Source organism: Vicugna pacos, chromosome 10 (assembly GCF_048564905.1).
Source record: "Vicugna pacos chromosome 10, VicPac4, whole genome shotgun sequence".
Classification (NCBI taxonomy): Eukaryota; Metazoa; Chordata; class Mammalia; order Artiodactyla; family Camelidae; genus Vicugna; species Vicugna pacos.
Window position 1 is genome coordinate 56,529,751 of NC_132996.1, and position 19,923 is coordinate 56,549,673.

The window sequence follows — 19,923 nt, forward strand, 5'->3', positions numbered from 1 at the left end:
ATGAAATTTTAAAATATAACTTAAAATAGCAAAGTAAGATTGTGTTTCAACCCCCATCTACAACATGATGTATGATCTTGGGACCAAGTGTTGAGACTCTCTGATACTCATCTGTACAATCTCCTCATCTGTAAAATGAAGATAATGATAATAACTAACACTTGAGCAATTAATCTATTCCAGACACTATTTTACATATTTTACATGGATTATTTCATTTAAAACTCATCATAGCCTTATAAGGTAAACACTATCATTATTACACCAACTTTGCTAATGAGGAAAATGAAGATCATGCTGGATAAAAAAGTAATTGCCAAGATCTCATGGTTATTTGGACCTCAGAAATTTGCTATTGAAGCCAAGGATCTTAAATATTTTAACATATTCCTCACCTGCTATGGCCATGATTAAATGTGATAATTTTATAAAGCTATAGGAACGTAAAACGTTCTCAATTAGTAGCTGTACATATGAATTGGAGTAATAATAGTCAAAGAGGAAAATACAGAAAGACTGAAGAGTTATTTTAAAGGAAATGCAATCACTGCTTTATGTCCCATGTTATCTTATTCAAATATTTTTCATACCAGGGTATTATTTTCTTGTCATCAAAAGACCTCTGTTTTGAGCATTGCATCTTTAGGGTCTCCTGTAAGTTGGATATTAATAGCCAAAGGAAAGAGATGTTCTTCATGCTCCATCCTTCGCCCCCTTGGAACTGAAGAACAGCCCTTGGGATCAGCAGAGTCAATGCCATGTGGTTGTTCCTAACAGCCATGCTATTTCCAGTTGGTTTCTTTTGCTTTTAATAAGAGGACACTTCCTTCCAGTTTGAATAGCAATTCTCCAAGGATCCTGCCTGTAGAGCAATGACAGCTAGACCTCACTTCAATTACAAATAGGAAGCTAGTTGCCAGTGAAATTTCAGAGGACTCGCAAGGCTATGCTGACATTGAAATTTAATTTGGTCCTGGTCTCCCCCCAGGAAAAAAAATACTGATGTGATTCCTTGGGGAAAGTATGGGGTTACAAGTAAGAAGGCATTCTTCCCTGCATGGTTTCTTATCTGTGACACCAGCACCAATACATGTTGATCAGACCACAGCAAATCCCTGGGTCCATTCTTGGTCAATTATAACATCTTGGTTTTCTAAACTAAAAAATCAGTATTTCTCATATGAGCTACATAGCTTGACTAGAAAAGTAGTGTAGAAGAAAAGGCGTGTGCATATTATTATGTGCTATCTTTAAATGTTATTATGATATGTTCAGTAGGTAAAATGAGAGAGTTCTTAATGCACATACTAAATGCAAAACAAGATGAATAGAAATTCAAAATGGTAGGGTGATATAAGACATTCAAGCATTGTAAAGAATTTAGAATTATGACCATAAAGAGTCATGAGAACACTACCAATAGGAATTCAAAACCTAAAACAATTTTATGGTTGCAGAGATTTTAACGGAGGTAGTTTAGACACCGGTTGCCTCAAAATTGTTTTTTTAAACAATAGAGTTACTTCTGAAATATGATTTTTTTTAATCGGTCTGTAGTGTGAGCTTGTGTATGCACATACACAGAGCTATGCACACCCAAGTTTAATGCAGAGAAGCTGAGACAGCTATGGTGTACTGGGAAAGATCACTGAACTCAAAATTAGTAGACCTTGGTTTGAGAATCAGTTTTACCCCTTGTTATTAGCACTTGGAAAAAGTCACTTAATTATATAGGCCTTGTTTCATATCAGCTGGAGTTTATAATGTCTACTTTGTTGTTCTAAGAAGTATAATGAGATGAAACATATAAAGTACCTAATGCTGTATCTGTTTCATTGCAATCATGGTTTTCAAATCTTTCCCTTGGAAAATGCGGGCAAAGATCCATTATGAATCAAGATTATATTTTGAAAAGATAATTGATTGCATAGTATATTGATTAAAATGTTTTCTACTTAGACATAGTTGAACACTTAATAAAGTTTAACACTTAAACAGCCCTCACTGTCTCAAAGTGTTCTAAGCACTTCACATATATAAGCCCATTTAATCCTCACTGCTGTCCTGAAAGGTAGCATAATATTGTCATCTTCCTTTCAAAGACAAAGGAAACTGAGTCATAAAGAGATTAAATAATTTTCCCAACATCCTGCCTATAACCAGTCATAAAATTTGTAAAGCCTCAGTTTCTGCCTCTGTGAATTGGGTATAATAATAGTCCCAACTTTTAGGTGAAGATTAAATGTAAAATTTACCTAAGTTGTGTGGCATGTGGTACAAATTTAATTGTGTTCACTCTTAATACGAATTCTTAAAGATTATAAAAGTAGCCAAAGGCTAGATGAGAGTACCTATCAAAGCTTGACTTTAGCTGCTAGAAACAGATATCTATAATAAAAGTGGCTTTTTGAAAGATTTTTTTTTCCTTTCATAGAAAGAGGGAACCACAGACAGGCAGTTTAGAGCTGGTATAAAGTGATACAAAGTGGGATCCTGCTATGCCTTTTTAAGGCTGTGTTTGTCAGCTTTTGGTCACAAGAAGGATTCCATCCATCAAATTCAAATTCCAGACAGGAAGAAAGAAAGGGGCAACAATCTATAAAGGGTGTGACAGTTGAGCATGCCTCACGTTTAAGATTCCCAGAAGTCTAGACCAATAACTGCATTTTATTAATGAACATTTTGTTGCATGATGAACATGAGAGGTCCCATGAGTAAAGTGATGAAGGATTGTTATTGGGTAGGCAATGAGCAGTTCTTGTAACCCAAGTTTAAAGGAATCAGTTTCAATGATAATTGCTGGCCAATGTCTCCTTAAAGTCAGTGCTGTGAATATTCCTCTAAATTTACAGGTAGCCTTAAAATGCAAAGCTAATTTGTTTACTAATGATTTGATTATGCCTCTCTATAAAATTAAAACTTTTTAATTTAAAATGCATCAACAATAATACAATCCCTGAGACTCTTGTGTCAATTTCCCAGGGCTGCTGTAATAAAGCACCAAAAACTGGGGTAGATTAAAGCAACAGAAACGTATTCTGATGCATTCTCAGAGGCTGAAAGGACAAAATCAAGGTTCCAGTAGGGCTGGTTCCTTCTGGAGGCGCTGAAGGAGAATTCATTCTGGCCTGTCTTCTGTTTCTGGCGGCAGCCGGCAATCCTTGGCATTCCGTGGCTTGCAGACATTTCCCTTCAATCTCTGCTTCTGTCCTCATCTGGTCTTCCCCGCTGTGTCTCTGTGCATTTTCTCATTTTCTGTTCTCTTATAAGGACACTCATCATTGGATTTAGAGCTCACCCTAATTACAGGACAATCTCATCTAGAGAGCCTTTACCCAACTACATCTGCACAGACCTTTTTCCAAAAAAGGTCACATTCACATGTACCACGACTTAGTACTGGGACTTATCTTTATGAGGTCACTGTTCAATCCACACCACCAAACGACAGTGAAAAGGTTAGGAAGGCCATATGCATAAAGTGTCAAGATCTTAACAGCTCAGACTGGAATCAGGTTGAGGTAGAGCCGGAGAGAAAGCCCAGCAGGAGCCCACCGATCAGCACAATCTGGCGACACCACCACCCATTAACTAACTCCTTCAGAGAAAGAGTGTATTCACCCAGTCCTTCAAAGAAACAAAGGCCCAATTAGCCATTCTGAGATTAGTTTTATCAGTTTGTTCTAGACCAATAGAAACAATAAACATACCTTTGTGTCAGTGATTTTTTTTTCCCATTCAGAATAGTTCTAACTCCAGGATGGTATGGCCTCCTCCCAACATCACGTGACTTTAAAAACTGCTTGGATGGAAACAGCTAAGGAAATGTAGTTAATATTTTGGTTGTATTTTTCTTTATAACTGACATATGTTGGGGGTTTCTATACCAGAGGTTTGCAAACACATTTGTTTAGAGGGGCCAATGAAGTAAGCTTTGTGTTAAAAATTCACTGCCCTCTTCACTTAACTTTTTTTTTTTAATTTCTGATAGAAGCATAAGTTTAATAATTATTTTTTCTTAGTTGAATTTTAAGAAAAGCAATGGCCAAGTTCCACAGGAAATGGCAACAGAACCTAAATGTGAAAGTCAGAGAGTTAATGGAAAATGGGGGACTGTGACAAACTGGAGATACATGGGCTCAGCCTGAGAGGGACAGGCACAGCTCAGTTCCTCTTATTATTATTATCCTAAAGGGATGAAGGCTCTGGGGGGGCCAGATCTTCTCAATATTTTACTAAAAGTAGCCAGAAATGCTGTCTTTTTATAAACAATGTGATAATTCTCAGTTCTAAAATATTGGCAACTTGTTAGAAATACTTTCTATTTTAATAATCATTGAGCAGATAATCCTGTGCAGACCAAGAAAAAATTATGTGGGATAAATTTAAGTTATAACCTCTGCACACACACTTACAAGTGAATACACACAGACATATGATTCTAGAAAAAATCACAATTCTGAATTATAAATCCAGGCACACACATGCCAAGGAGACAGTGACATCCCTATCTTTAAGGAAGCCTACAGCAAGTGTGTCTTTCTGAATTCTGCATAACAAGGCCATTTCTTGCTGAAGGAATATTTTTATTATAAGATCTTGCATGTCGACTTGTTTATAACTTTATCTTGTTGTTAGATGTTTGCTTAGACTTTTCTCTTACATCTGTGGTTTGATATTAAAATGAGTTACATAGATCAGTATGAGTGTTAAAGTCACTTTGAGGGTCTTTGTTTTTTACCCTTCATATATCTGGTTGATAAAAAGATGCTATTGTCAAAGCCACCAGGACTGAGTACAGGACCAAAGTCTTAAGCAAGTCTTCCTTTCGCATCCTCCCAAGTTCCATATCCTATTCAGGTTCTCACTAATGAGATACATATTTTCCCTTGAAGATCAGTCAGCCTGAATTTTGGTGATACAAACTGTCTCCAAGGTCTTGGAATAAAATTCCCTAAGTTCCTTGGAAAAGTACTCTGTCCTGTTTTAAATTCCTTGAGGAAAAGAAGAGAAAAAAAGCTCTTCGAATTTTACAAATTAGAGTACCCTCTTATACCTGTGCCAGGCATTAAAAAGATAAAGCATTCAACTCTGCAATCCTTCAACAAATAAGGTTTTTATTGAATAATGATGAATCTGTGTTCAGCTTTGTGCTAGAATCTAAGACATCATTTGTGTCCCCAGTTCTCAAGCCTTGAACCCTTGAGAAAGGTTATGAGAATTTCCTTATGGATAATGTAGGCCTCAGGAGTCTCCAAATCCAATTTTTCAAACTCCGCTCACAGAAATAAACATGCTGACTAATAACGCTAATTCAGAATTCCTGGACCTGTAAATTCTGGAATTCCTACTCATAGACTAATGAACAGTGCTGGCTCCATTTACAATCCTAGCTTGAAGGTGCCCATGTCAACTCAAACTTTTTCAGAAGTGTCCAAATATACATCCAAGTAGATGGCGTGAAAGTATTTTAAAGAAGAAACAAATACAACAGGACTCAGATATAACTCGTGTTTGAGGGACAAGGATTTCCCATATGTCAGAAGAAAAGCTAAGACTGTGATATTATTGCAGGATATTATAGTAAGGAAGCCAGAGGTTCCAGATTCTGGCCTCAGGCTGCTGTGCTCTTCATCCTGGCAAAGTTCTCAAAGAGTATAAAACACGAGAAATTTGAGCAAATTAATGTCAATTCCCAAGTTGTTTTTGAGCCCCGCAAATCAGTGAAAATCTCTGGCTAGCCATAGTAGACTAAACAAATGAGCTTAGGCGATAAATCCAAATGAGAATCTAGGCATACTCTGCATGTCAGCTCCAAGACAGAAAGAGGCAGAAGCAGAAATCCACTGCTGTGTGCCAAGCCTTCACAGCCCACTGATTCCTTCCTTTCATAAACACAGCCCAATCAATGCTCTGACATCTCCCAGATCAAAACAGAATTTCTTCAACCTAGAGAGAAGTGAAGATGAGAGCATATACAGGAGGTCTTAAAAACATGCCTTTCTTAGACACAAACCCCACTTCATAGATTCTCCAAGTTTCTCTAAGTTACAAGAAGACATGGTCCATAGTTTATGGGACAGTCTCAATAGTGTATCAGGGTGAATCATGAAATGTGTAACAGTGTAATTTCGTATTTATAGCCTATGCTTTTTTTCAAATAATTAAATGTGAAAATCTGAAAATTATATGTCTCTTACTAGAACATATATAGGTTTAAGAAACTGTGTTCTCCAGATGAATGAACAAGTAATTTCAACTCTGTGCCGTCACTGCAGGAATAAGGATGCGTTTGAACAGCAACAGCACAGATGAAGAATAGATTAATTCTACTGGAGACAGAGAGGAGCCAATCCCAAAAGGCATCACTGAGAAAGCTCTATCTATTTTGAAGGACAAGTAGAAGTTCAGAAGATAGATGTAGGGAGAAAGGATTTTCTGTCAGAGGAACTAAAACACTAAAAGGCTTAGACATTTAATACAGCATGATCTATTTGAATGAGAGAAAATAGTTGGTCTGCATGATCTTATGTCTTGATAAGTGTGAGGAGGGAGGAGAGGAATTTATATAGTTCGATAAGTAAAGGAACCCAAGATTGTTTATAGCGCTTTCACAAAAGCCTATTTATCAGATTATCTCTGCTTTGTGTTTTGATTTGCTTCTCCAAATACTCAAAAATGATTAGAAAGCATTTTTGTTTAGTGAGAATTTAAAATTTCTGTCTGGATTAATAACCTGCATTATCTATGGCGAGTATTCTTACAGGGAACTAGAGATGGCTGATCATCAGCAGGAGGGTGTTCCGAGGGTGCACAACACCTGCAGCTAGCCATACCGAAAAGGAGCCATATTGGGAAGCTAATTACTGGAGGGTAGGGAGTGGCCAAGGGGCGAAGAGGCATAAAATAGACAGAACCATGTTTAGGCTCTTTGGAACAGTGGGAATCTCTCATCATTTATGCAGTTTATGCCACCAGAATTTGCCCAGCACAGCTTGGTAATGCAAACATTGAACACTGGAGGAACCAAACAAGCAAAACAGATGAGGATGGCTAAATTCATTACAATTCAGAACAAGTGTAAAGTCATCCTAGAACATTTTGCAATGTGTACCTACTCCAGGTATAAGAATAAAACAAACACCTTGCTTAGTTTCAACATTCAAGTTAAGTTAGAGGAATGTGGGCATTGACTTGAGCAGAATATATACTAGCTACCAAGTCATTATTCTGGAACATTCCAATATTAACCCAGTACATAGAATCTTAAAATTAGTTTTGTTGCTATTACTGTGAGACATAACCTTTTGTGCTGTTTTTATTATTTTTAAATTGAATTTCTCTTTAAATGTTTCCAAAACTAAAAGAAAATTGGAATATAAGGTAAACTTTCTCATCTTCATCCACAGCTTTGCCCCATATGCTTTTTTTTCTTGTGTATCCTTCCAAATATAATTTAGGTATGTATAAGCAGCTAAAATGACACAATCTTCTTTTTCTGTTTTCATAAAACAGAAAAGATAAACTTCATGAAACTTTGTTTCACTCAAAAATAGATACAGGCAGTAACTGTACATAATGAACTTCATCGTTTTGTATAGCTGTATAGTACTCCATTATTTGAGTGTATTAAAATTTATGTAATCATTTCTTATTGTAGTCATTTTGGGTGTTTCTAAATTTTTTTCTTTGCAAATAATACCACAATGAATAATTTAATTCACTTGTAATTTTGAACATATGTAACTACATTTCTAGGATAAATTTAAGAAACCTAATTGTGTTTAGAAAATGGGCAATAGACAGAAACAGATTTTTTACCACAGAGGATATACAGATGACAAATAAACACATGAAAAGATGTTCAACATCACTGGCTGTCAGGGAAATGCAATTTAAAACCACAAAGATATTACTACAAACATACCAGAATGACTAAAGTTAAAAAAAAAAAAATAGTGACAACACCATATGCTAGTGACAGCGTGGAGAAACTGGGTCACTCACAACAATGCTGGTGGGAACATAAAATGTGGAAGGTACTCTGGAAAACAGTTTGGCAGTTCCTTAAAAAACTAAACATGGAACTACCATATAACCCAGCAACTGGATTCTTGAGCATATACTGTAAAGAAATGAAGACTTATGTTCACACAAAAAGCTGTACAAAAGTGTTTAAAGTGGTTTTATTCATAAAGGCCCCAAAGTAGAAACAACACAAATGCCCTTCAATGGATGAATTTTTAAACAGTGGTACACTGAATACTACTCAGCAATAAAAAGGAACAAACTATTGATACATGCAACAATCTAGACAAATACCTAGATAATCATGTTGAATGAAAAAAGCCAATCCCAAAATACTGTATGATTTGACTTATATAGTATTTTAGAAAAGTCAAAATTAGAGAAACAGAGAACAGATTAGTGGCTGTCCCTGGACAGTTAAGGAGGTGGTGGAGGGGGTAGGGAAGTGTGTGTAGCCATAAAAGGGCAATATGAGGGAGCCTTGTGGGGATGGAAATGTTCTGCATCTTATCTTGACTGTGTCAGTACCCATCCTGGTTGTAATACTGCAAGATGTTAACCATTGGGAGAAAGAAAATGGGTACAAGGGATCTCTCTGTATTATTTTTTACAACTGTACATGAATCTATAATTATTTCAAATTAAAAAGTATAATTTAAAAAAGAAATCTAATTGTCATGTCAAGAGATATGTTCAATTATAAATTTAGTAAACATAGCCGATTGACTCCATTTCTCTCTCTCTCTCTTTTTTTTTTTTTTTTTTTTACAAATTTACACTCCAACTAGTAGCGAGTGAGAATCTTCTTTCCAATGGTGATTTTGAGTCTCCAAATCCAGCAAATAAAATTGTGAGGTTTTCATTCTTCTTCGGAATGTTTCTCAACAAGAAGATAAAGGACAACTCTCCTATTTCCCAAATAAAACAAAAACATACGACTTTAATTGCAAAAATAAAGTAAGTTGCCTCTTGTATTAGAAGAAAAAGAAGCTAACATAAAAACAAAAATGAATGGATCCAAAATTCCAGCAAAAAAAAAAATGTGTTAAATTTTTTTTTGTTTTGTAAGAATTCTGCTGATGACCTACATTATAGAAGGTGGATCTGAAGGTTGGTGACAAAAGCAGACAAACGTAGCGAGAGTTCTTTAGGGTTTTTGTGTTTTTCTGATGTTTTTTTACATCATTTTATTTGGTTTCATTAATTTATTGATTGGTTCAAAATATCTACATATTACAGCAACAAGCTGAATTTATGTCACATATGTCTTCCTACATCTGGCAGTGGTAAAACAAAGGCTCTTCCTGGTTCTGAGAGCCATTTATTAACATCCAAGTAACAAGTAGGCAGGAAAAAGTCACAGTGAAACAATTAAGAGCAATTATCACATTGTTGACTTTTGAGAGGCATTTCAGCTTCAGGTAATTGATTTTAAGCCAGCTGTGAATCAAATAGATGTACTTGTGACTTGCTAAACATGTCTAGTACTTCCAACAAGCCAGCTCCAGCAATGCAAAATGCTGCTTCAGAAATTCCCCAAAATGAAAAGAAAGGTAAACTCTAAGAGTTGTTTGTTTGTTTGCTTGTTTACTTCATTTTTGTCTGGTAGGCAATGATGTTACCCAGTGTTCAGAATTCAAAATGTTAAAGTGCATATTAATCACCTGAACATTAAAATGGGGATTCTGACTCAGTAAATTTGGAGTGAGGTCTGAGATTCTGCTCTTCCACCAACTCCCAGGCATTGCTGATTCTCTGGTTTCTGGATGACATTTACAACAGCAAAGATGTAGAGAAGAGGACTATAACTCAAACTGGTACAATTTCAATCCTTACATCAGACTCTGAGTTCTCTGTGGGGTTATAACCTCTTTCTGCAAACATATTTCCAGCCGCTTCAACTGTAATCTGTGCCATTTTCATTAAAAAGTACAGAAAAGTATAACAATTTGATGTCTTTCTCCCTTGTTAGGAAAACATCAGAAGAGAAAATTCAAAAGTATCTTCCTATACAAAGGACAACAGTTGATAGTCATTGAATTAGTTTTATGGGGCTTCCATAATAAAGTTATCATAGATGGGGTGGCCTGAGTACTGGAAATGCATTATCTTATAGTTCCAGAGGCTAGAAACCCAAAAATGAGGTGTTGGCAGGCTTAGTTCCTTCTGTGAGTTTTATGGGAAGAATTTTCCAGGCCTCTCTTCATGGCTTATAGATGGCTATCTTCTTTCTATATTTTTTCACATTTCTTCTTCCATGTATATCTTTGTATATCTTGTATATGAAATTTCCCCTTTAATTAAGGATACCAGTATTTGGTTTGAGGCCCATCCTAATGACCTCATCTTAATTTGATTACCTCTGTAAAGGCTCTGTCACCAAACAAGGCTACATTTTAAAGTGCTGGGGCATAGGACTTCAGTATATGAAAATTGAGGTGAACACAATTCAACCCATAACAGTAACTTTCCCTTAACTGATTTTTTCTGCCCAAATCTTCAAGTTGTAGAATGGGGAAATTATACTGTTGAAACAATGTCATTGAGTAGGCATGGACAGAAATAGCAGGCAGCACTTCCCCAGCTGATAATTTCATAGATGTATATTATTTGGAGCAAATGTTGGAAAAAACTTCCCGTTTAGTGTCCCGTTTAGGCAAATTAAGTGCATGAAACTATAAACATCAAGCCTCCATGACTCACTAGGTTTATGACTTTTCATTCATTATTTAAACTCCTTAAACAAATTATTTAGCTGTAAAATGGGGTAAAATATTTTCTCATAAAATAGTTGATCATTAAATTATCTTGTGTGGTAGACTGGAGTGTTGTCCTTAGTCATAAGTCAGGGTTTTGCCAGGACAAAGAAACCAAACCAGTAATTTGAACAGGGAAATTTTAATATAAATAATTATAAACTAGTAAAAGAGTGGTTAACTATGAAAAAAAGATTAAAAAAAAACTCTAAGGGGCACACAAGGAGCAAATGCAGGAGGCATTTACTACTTTTAAGGTTGGGGAGAATGAACAAGAAAGGAACAAGCTACTTAGAAGAGTCCCCTCCCTTAAGGCTGAGATTCACATGCTTTGGAGAGGGTATGGCCCCCCGACCACGGGAACAGGCACCCTGTTGGAGGTGAAGAAGTTGCCCAGGCTCTGATCAGAAGTTGATGTGGAGAGAAACTTGCTGGGAGGGGAGACTGCAGCTGACCTGGGCCTCTGATGTCACTGCAGCCATGCCTCCCACACACTGATCCTAGCTTGCTACTCCGAAGAAACAGCTCGGTGGAACCAGGATAGGTTTGCCAGAAGAAATACAGGACATCCTGTGATATTTAAGTTTCAGGTAAACAATGAATAACATTTTAGTATGAGTATACCCCTTGCAATATTTGGAACAATCTTTACTGCAAAAAATAAATCATTTGTTTTTTATCTGAAATTCGAGTTTGTCAAACATCCTTTATTTTGTTTGCTAAATCTGACCATCTTAACCAGGAAGGAGAACCTTTTGCTCTTGTTATCATTTTGCAGTATCTCTCCAGCACGCTCTATCAACCAAGCTTAACACTGAGCCCATTGTACACTGTAAACAGTTGTTTACAGGATTCTGGTCCAGTATCACAAAGTAAGTCAACAAAATGCAGATTTGGAGCTGAGTCAATACACTGATAATAGGCATGTCAATAATTTCCTTCTCCCAATCTTTCTGTTAAAGGGATATAAAGTCCTTGATGATTAAAATTGTGATTTGCAGGTTCACCTCACTGTTGAATAGTGTACATCTCACTCCACTGATGTTGGGTTTGGTCATGTGATGTGCATTAGCCAACGGAACACGAGCAGATGTGATGTATGCGTCATTAGAGCAAAAGCTTTAAGAAGCCTTCTGAGTTTTCACAAGGAAGCTCATGATTATTCCCTCTACCAGAAAGCTGATACATCTCAAATTGTGACTGTTTCTGGAGTTTGGATCCCCAAATGTGAAAAACCTTGGAGTAGAGTTTCAGCATCTCACCCACAACTGATGACAAGAGATGTGAGGGAAAAGACATTGTATTCTTAAAAGCAACTGAGTTTTTTTTTTTAACTACAGCAAAGCTGAGTAATACACGTAATACATATAAAGCAGTGGTTATACCAGCATATTGTTTAGCTTTGTATAAAAGTAACAAGATGGCGTATAGCAAATAAGATGTATTTTGAAAGTAGGTTTGCTTTCTAAACAAAGTTTTATGATATGAAATCAATGTCACTGTAGTAAAACATCCTCAAGATAACCCCTGAAGGATACTGATACTGAAGGATACTGATAACACTGAAGCAGGAGTGGCATTGTCAGACCATGCTGAAGGCAGACTACTCTTATGCAATGTTCAAAGAACTTTTTCTGTGAACGGTCAAACAGCAAATACTTTAGGCTTTGCAGGACATACGGCGTCTGCTGCAGTTACTAAACTTGACTGCAGTTGTGTGAAAAGAGCCATGGACACCATGGATATGAATAAGTGTGGCTGTGTTCCAGTAACATTTTATCTTTGAAAACAGGAGATGAGCAGGATCTGACCTACAGGTCATACTTTGCTGACTACTGCTCTGGTTGAAATGTTCCATTGTTATCCCTTGACAAGCATTTCTCCACATGAAAGCCAAGTTGATTTATTTCAAATATAAAACAATTCACATTGTTACCCTGATTAATGACATCCAGCATTTCCCCAACATACTTAGGATAAAATATATACTTTGTACCATGGCAGCTGAGACCTCTAAGATCTCTAAGACTCTGTACCATGACCTCTACGTTGCTGGTGCTGGGTTACTTTTTCTAGTCCATCGCGAACGTCACTCTGCAATAAACTGCTTAGACACCGTTTCTGATCATTGTGGTCTCTTATTGGAGGCACCATCAGCTCTTCCTGGCCCTGACTGAATTCACACAGGTGCAACTTGACAGCAACCTCTTCCCCTCAACATGCCCCATACCTCCTGCCCCAGAGCTTCTCTATTAATGCTGAGGTGTGACAAAAACAAGACTTCCTCTTTGTCCAAAGCATGTACACTCCAGAAGTTCAGGGGATTAATACTCTGTGGTGCAAACACCCTTGATCAATTGGCAAGGGTGGTTGATGGGTAATTTTTCTCCCTTTTTCTCCTTGAGTGCTGGCTTTTCAGATGATTTCTCAGAGGATGGTTCTTTAAGGTCAAGCAGTCACTCTGAACAGTCAGCTTGATTCCACGTCCTCCTACCGGCTCTCCTGCCCAAGCTTCACTCCCCTTGCGCCTCACTTCTCTCCCCAGGCTTTCACTTCCCAACAGACGCGTGCTCACAGCTTTTGGCTCTGGGCCTGATATTTGGAAGCAAAAACTGAGGCTCTCCATCTCACTCACCATTTTTTAGCCACCACTGCCCTGTTGTTTGTAGTTGGAACTTTCAAGCTTGGTCCTATCCTAGGGTATTTGCACTGGCTGCTTCTTCTCCTCCCAGATCTTTGCTTGAATGGTTATTTCACGTCACTCAGACTTCAGCTCAAACAGCATCGCCTCAGAAAAGCTTCCCCTGATGAGGAAATCTACACAACCACCCTGCCACTCTGTGCTGAGTGCTCCAGTTGAATTGTTTTCATACCATTTATAACTCTATGAAATACTTATTGCTGCAGTTTGATTGCTTTGTTTATTATTTCTGTCTCCTCACTGCTTCTAGTCAACTCCCAGTATAACGTAAACTCCATAAGACTGGAACTCCTTCAAGATTTGCAGATATATACTACTCTATAGAAAATAGATAAACAACAAGGATATACTGTATAGAAGGGATTATATTCAATATCCTGCAGTAACCTATAATGAAAAAGGATATGAAAACACATATGAGTATATACATGTATGACTGAAACATTATGCTGTACACCAGAAATTGACACAACATTGTAAACTGACTATACCTCAATTTAAAAAAAAAAGGACTGGAATCCTTTTTCTCAATGTTTACTGATGCATCCCTGAATCTAGAACAGTATTTGGCACCTAAAAGGAACACAGTACATATTATTTAATGAATAAGTATGAATCCAAACTAGGGAGAAGGGCTGTGATCTGAAACCCTGCTTCACCAGAAACTGTGAGAATCATTGTCAAAGAAGAATGTTAAATGGGTAGGAAAGGAAGCTCATCTTTGCAAAGCAGATCCATTGTCTCTTACCTCATGTCTCACAGGTACCTAGACCTGCACTGAGTCCCCCCAAATTCCCAGAGAACATTTAGAACCCTAAATGACACGAAGAAGTTTAACAATGGCTTTAGGAATTTGAGTCATCAATTGCATTACCTAGCTGATAATCTTCCCAAGAGAAGGCTAATCAACTTGTTAACTCTTGTGAACTGGAGCAAATACATGAATTCAGAAGGCAAGAGAAGCAGCTTAAAATGTTATGTGTTAAAGCTTCCTGAATGATCAATGCAGCCTGAGTCACACCTGGTGATACTGGATAGATGGCTGTGAAATAAACCCAAGCATTTGATCACTCCCGCGGAATCATTGTAGGAACCTAGTGCAATGCAAAGTGCATTTTTCTCTGAGGCTGATGAGAGCTGAGCTATGAGCATGTGCTCGTTACGGCTTTGAGAAGTGAAGTTTTAGAAGCATCGGGACAATTAGCTGCAACCCAGAATGACATAAGCAAACTTTCCCCCAAATATGCTGCATGTCCCCATACTTTATTCAAGGCTTAGGTAGTGCAGAGTGAGATACAGCACAGATTACCTACGACTTCCTGAATCTAACAAAATAAAAGTCCAGGAAATATCAAAATCTTTAAATACTGACTCATTTTTAAATGGTTTATATACTTTTTTATTGAAGTACAGTCCATTACACTGTGTCAGCTTCTGGTGTACAGCACAATGTCCCAGTCATGCATATATATATATATATATACATATGTACTTGTTTTCATATTTTTTCATTAAATGTCATTATAAGATATTAAAAATAGTTCCCTGTGCTATACAGAAGAAACTTTCTAAAATCTATTTTTATATATAGTGGCTAACATTTGTAAATCTCAAACTCCCAAATTTGTCCCTTCCCCGCCCTTTCCCTGGTAACCATAAGATTGTTTACTACGTCTGAGAGTCTGTTCCTGTTTTGTAGATGAGTTCATAGTGTCCCCCTTTTTTTTTTTAATGGTTTATATTTTAACACTGGAGAAATATCACAGGGATTCTGGCCAATTTTCAGTGAGATTATTCCTTTACTTTCTCATTTCTATCACATTATATTATCTTTATCACATAATTGGCTTCAAGTTTAATATTGTGTCTGGTACACAGCAGTCACTCAATAAATGTTTCTAAAGTCAGGAATTTCTCATCCAGCCTTGGCTTTGGTGTACACTGTTACCAAGGGACACTTGGGAGATTGGCACGCTAATCCCCCCGCCCCATATTATCATCTTTATGTAGCAGGATACTATTTGAACTCCATTCTAAAGACACACAAATGATTCCCTACAGCAAGGAACAAGCACATGACTATTTATGCACCAGAACAGAAGCTTCTTGATTGCAGCTGTTACTATGAATTTTAAATGCCCCGAGATACTGAAAAGTCCTCCTTATTGCATACTGAGGCTCAAGTCCATCTGTTCTCAAAGATAATAGCAACCTGACCTAAATCAACTCCCATTCTTTCTAGATGAGCCATACACAGGACATGAATCCACTGGAGAAATCCTGGAGACCATCCTTACTCAGAATAGACATTTTTTCCCTCCTCTCCCTACTTTTTCAGACATCACTTGAATAGAAAGAAATAAAAGGCCATTACAGTATGCAGGTAGCATCATCTGTAATGAAAAGACTGTTTAAGTCCTGAAAAGAGGGGAGAGGTGATTTCTTAGCTGAGAGTTTTCACTTCTGGTAGCACTGAGGGCAGGAAAAAACTCAGAAGAAGAACTGAAGAAAAGCCCGCTTTTCCCTGATATTTGCCCTAATCTGAGTGTAAAGATTCAAAAGAATCAGAGAGAAAGGGGAATGAATCATTCATAAGGCCCTTAAAAATTTCAACCAACTCTCCTGAGAGGGAGGAAAATGTTATCTGAACATAAAGGTCTTGAAGGAAACTTGGCTGAGCTGTAAGGACCCAGCACAGAGTGCCCAAGCAAGAGCCCGAGAGGGTCTCGCACGAGGAGTGAGGACAGTACTCCTGGAGAACGTAGGCAGCATTCCTGGGTGTCACATCTCCTCTGAGAATCTCATATTCACCCTTAATGCAGAGCCTTCACTTCTGTCACTGCCATGAACACCATGTGCCTAGTTCAAATAATAGTTAAAGCTTACCCTCAGCTAGTTAAATACCCCTTATAATGAAAACTCTGTGTCACCGTGGAGATCTGGTGCATTTTCCTAGTCACTGAGATCAGTAGAGAAATTTAATCCATTCCTAAATAATGAATCAACTTTTTATGACCTTTGTAATCTCATTGTAACACATTGTAATTCAAGGCCATTACACTGCATTTATCTTTAATGAATAATAAATGGTACACTGGTATTGACTGAACAAGCAATTATTCCATCAGTAGCAGAACACAGAAATATTTTTAATTATTAATAAACCACAAGCTTTGCTTGTCAGGGACAATCATCTTTTGGTAGGAGTAACTTATTCTCCTTTCTATTATTATAGACAAGTGGAATCAAATGTCATTTCAAGCCACTTCTGGTCTTTCTCAAAAATAGGACTGACAACTTCTAGCTGTGATTATTACCAGATGTAATGGGCAATAGGTTTTGCAGAAGAACAAAAAATATGAAAAAATAAAGTGTTCAACTCACGTGAAAACTCAAGAAAGAAGGCTGAAACAAAATTATGTCCTCAAACTTCCCGATGCTGATTAAAAGGATAGATGTAGAAAAAGTACCTGTGAAATGTAGGCCAAATACATAAACTTGCTAAGACTTTAAAGAATAAACTTATACTATGCATAGAAGAATCTATCCTTATCAAAAAGGAGAGAGGATATTTACATACAGAGAAAGAGAGAGAACTTGCAACTATGTGTGGAACAGAGTGGCAAGCTTTGAAATGAATGCAAGAAGAGAGAAAATATGAAAATAAAACATTGGGGAAGTAAAAGTAACTCAACCAAACAGAACATAAGGGCAACAATTTCCTAAGGTAACTGCCACATAATTCAGATATAGTAATGGGGTGGGCAGTTACAGAGATATTTATTTGACACATATTTATTAAATTACATTGGATTTTTAGGATCTTAGAGATAAAATACATTATGTTAGGTATGAATTCTATAATCTATAAAAATGAAGCAGACAAGGAATTGGTCCTCAAAAAATTTTATAGTATTTTGGAAAGGAAAAAAGTGCAAATGTCATCTGAAGTATGAAATACATCATTAAGTGAAATCAGCATGTTTTATTTATATTTGCATCTCTGACATTTAACACAATGCCTGGCACACAGTAAGAAAAATATAAGATAATTCATTCAAGAAGAATTTACTGAGTATTTACTGTATGTTTCATCAAAATAGCAGACATGCAGAGATAAATAAAACATTATCCTTGTCCAACTCACAGTTTAACACAGAAGTGAGATAGTAAACATTTGTTTAATTAAATTTTAAAATGTATGGTCAGTTAGAGCCCATCAGGAAATCTCTATCTGGAGAATTCTAAAATGGAAAATATCACAAGAGTCATGGGAGGTTGTAGGGAAATAGTAAAATGACTGTATAATCACACTTCATCATTAATCAACAGGTGGTTTGACTCCAAAGAGCATAAAACCTAAGAAGGCTTTAAAAATGGGGATTTCTTCTCATCTAACAAAACGCTGGGAGGTTGACAATTGCTTGTAAAGGTTTATTAACTCAACAAAGTTCCTCTCATGATTGCAGCAGTATCATCTGAACCTTTCATCCTCATACTGTATTCAAAGACAGGAAGCAAGGAACCCTTCAAAATGCAGGGAGTGCCACCTCTTTCTCACCTTCTTGAGGAAAAGTCTTTCCTAAGGGACGTCCCCACTAGACAGCTATAGTGTCTCATTTGTTAGAATGGCTCTGTGTCTATCTTTAGATCAATAACCTAGCCCACCTCTTCTGAGAAAAAAAAATCAGGTTACTGTTTTAAGGAAGAAGACAAGGGAGAATTTGGGGGGACAAGAAACAATGAGTATCTTCCATGAGTCTTTACCAAATGGAAGAGGTGCTGTGCCCAAAGCAAATGAGGCTGTACATGTCTCATAAACAACTTGAAAATGGCAGGTGTAAATGACAAGGGTGGGGCATCCTACCATAATAGACAGGTGGTCCAGAGGGCAGAAGGCATCTGCAATTTGAAGAATTTTCAATTATATCCATACAGAAAGGGAAAATGAGAACAGGACAGGAAAGCACTAGGGAAGAGGGTGTACTTTAAGTCAACTAGTATTTACTGACTATCTATTATTACCTATAAAGACTTTCCATCGCTTATTTCAATCCCGCATTTTTCCCTCCTTAAAAAGGCACTTTCTCCTATTTCACTATATTGTCACTTACAGGTATCCTGCAATAAAGACACTCTCCCCAGTATAAGGATCAACAATATGCAACTCAGAGCAGTGCTTCTAAACTTAATGTACAAAAAACCACCTGCAGATCTTGTTAATATTCAGATTCTGATTCAGTAGGTCTGAGATTGGGTCTTAGAATATGCATTTCTAATGCACTTTAAATATATTGAGGCTACTGGCCCAAGGACTACAGTATGAATGTAATATATATTAGGAGGAAGATCCACAAATCACTCTCAGGCATTCTGATAATATGTATTATGTGTTCCCCGCAGCAAATAACCATTCAGTTCACTTAATTTTACATACCACAAAATTCCATGAAAATAATGATTCTACCACTACTTTCTTAAACTCTACTTTATTATGAGTATAATTGGGCATGGAAGTATGAGCAAAGCATATCCCTTACATATTAAAAGCTTAGATATTTTATATATGTATGTTTGTAGATAATAGATCACATATGCTATGTATAATTATATATAAATGTTATATGCAGATTCCTCTTTCATAGATAAAGTGAGATTTAATTTAAAGTTCATTGTCAGATAAGCATGAGACTATGGATGTTTCTCCTAATATTTCCCTCTGGTTTTGATTCTCAGACTTGACCTACGCTTAGAAAGCAGAAAGTTATATCAGCAGTTACGGTCTCAAAAGTGCCACTCTCCTATTCGTTCCAAAGTGCAGTTTAGTGCTACAATTGCTGACTTTACCTGCAAGATACACTGTGCTCCTGCTAGCATTGCAAATTCTGAAGAGCAATGGGCTGGTTATACTGAACTCTATTCCGTGTTAGAATTGTCAGCACAGTTTTGATGGCTGAATCTCTGCACCTTGACCAAAGGTACCTCACTGGCCAGCTTTACTGTGAAGTAGGGAACCATGAAGCTTAGGAAGACTAATTTTGGGATTGCAAACTCAGCCCATTAAGGGTGGACTGATGCTTTTGCTTAGATATAGACAAAGCCAACGCCATTATTTTTATTTGGGACTTCTTAAAGCCAGAAAATGTACTTAAAAGCACATTTTAAACAGTCATCAGTCAAAATCTTTGTTTCTCACTATTTAGTATAAATAAATTAGTACATCCTTTTTATGCACTATTAATTTAACTGATAGTATAAGATTAGATAACTGGTTCAGACTCTAGCTCATGGTTCAGAAAGATACAAAATGATCTCAAAGTGTTATGTACTTTGTATAGCTTTATATAATAAACAAAGAGGACTAAGCATTGATTTTAGCATAGCAAGTTTTACTAATATTCAATCATTCTAAACTTAATCATTTTGAAGGCTACCAAG

The 19,923-nt window shown here is 36.8% G+C and overlaps 1 protein-coding gene across 7 annotated transcripts in view; it reads right to left on the bottom strand.

Annotated features, from left to right (window-relative positions):
* LRRC4C (leucine rich repeat containing 4C) overlaps nt 1-19,923 on the bottom strand; it is a 1,285,379-nt gene that overhangs the window by 1,167,607 nt on the left and 97,849 nt on the right. For 4 of the 7 annotated variants that reach the window (XR_012076693.1, XM_072969819.1, XM_072969818.1 and 1 more), the window contains exon 3: nt 16,870-16,955. The exons of 1 other annotated variant lie outside the window; for it this stretch is intronic. The gene's annotated coding sequence lies outside the window, so the exon portion shown is untranslated. Of the gene's footprint in view, nt 1-10,891; nt 11,355-16,869; nt 16,956-19,923 lie in introns of those variants that run through there. 2 more of the 7 variants (XR_012076692.1, XM_072969821.1) reach the window with 2 other exon arrangements.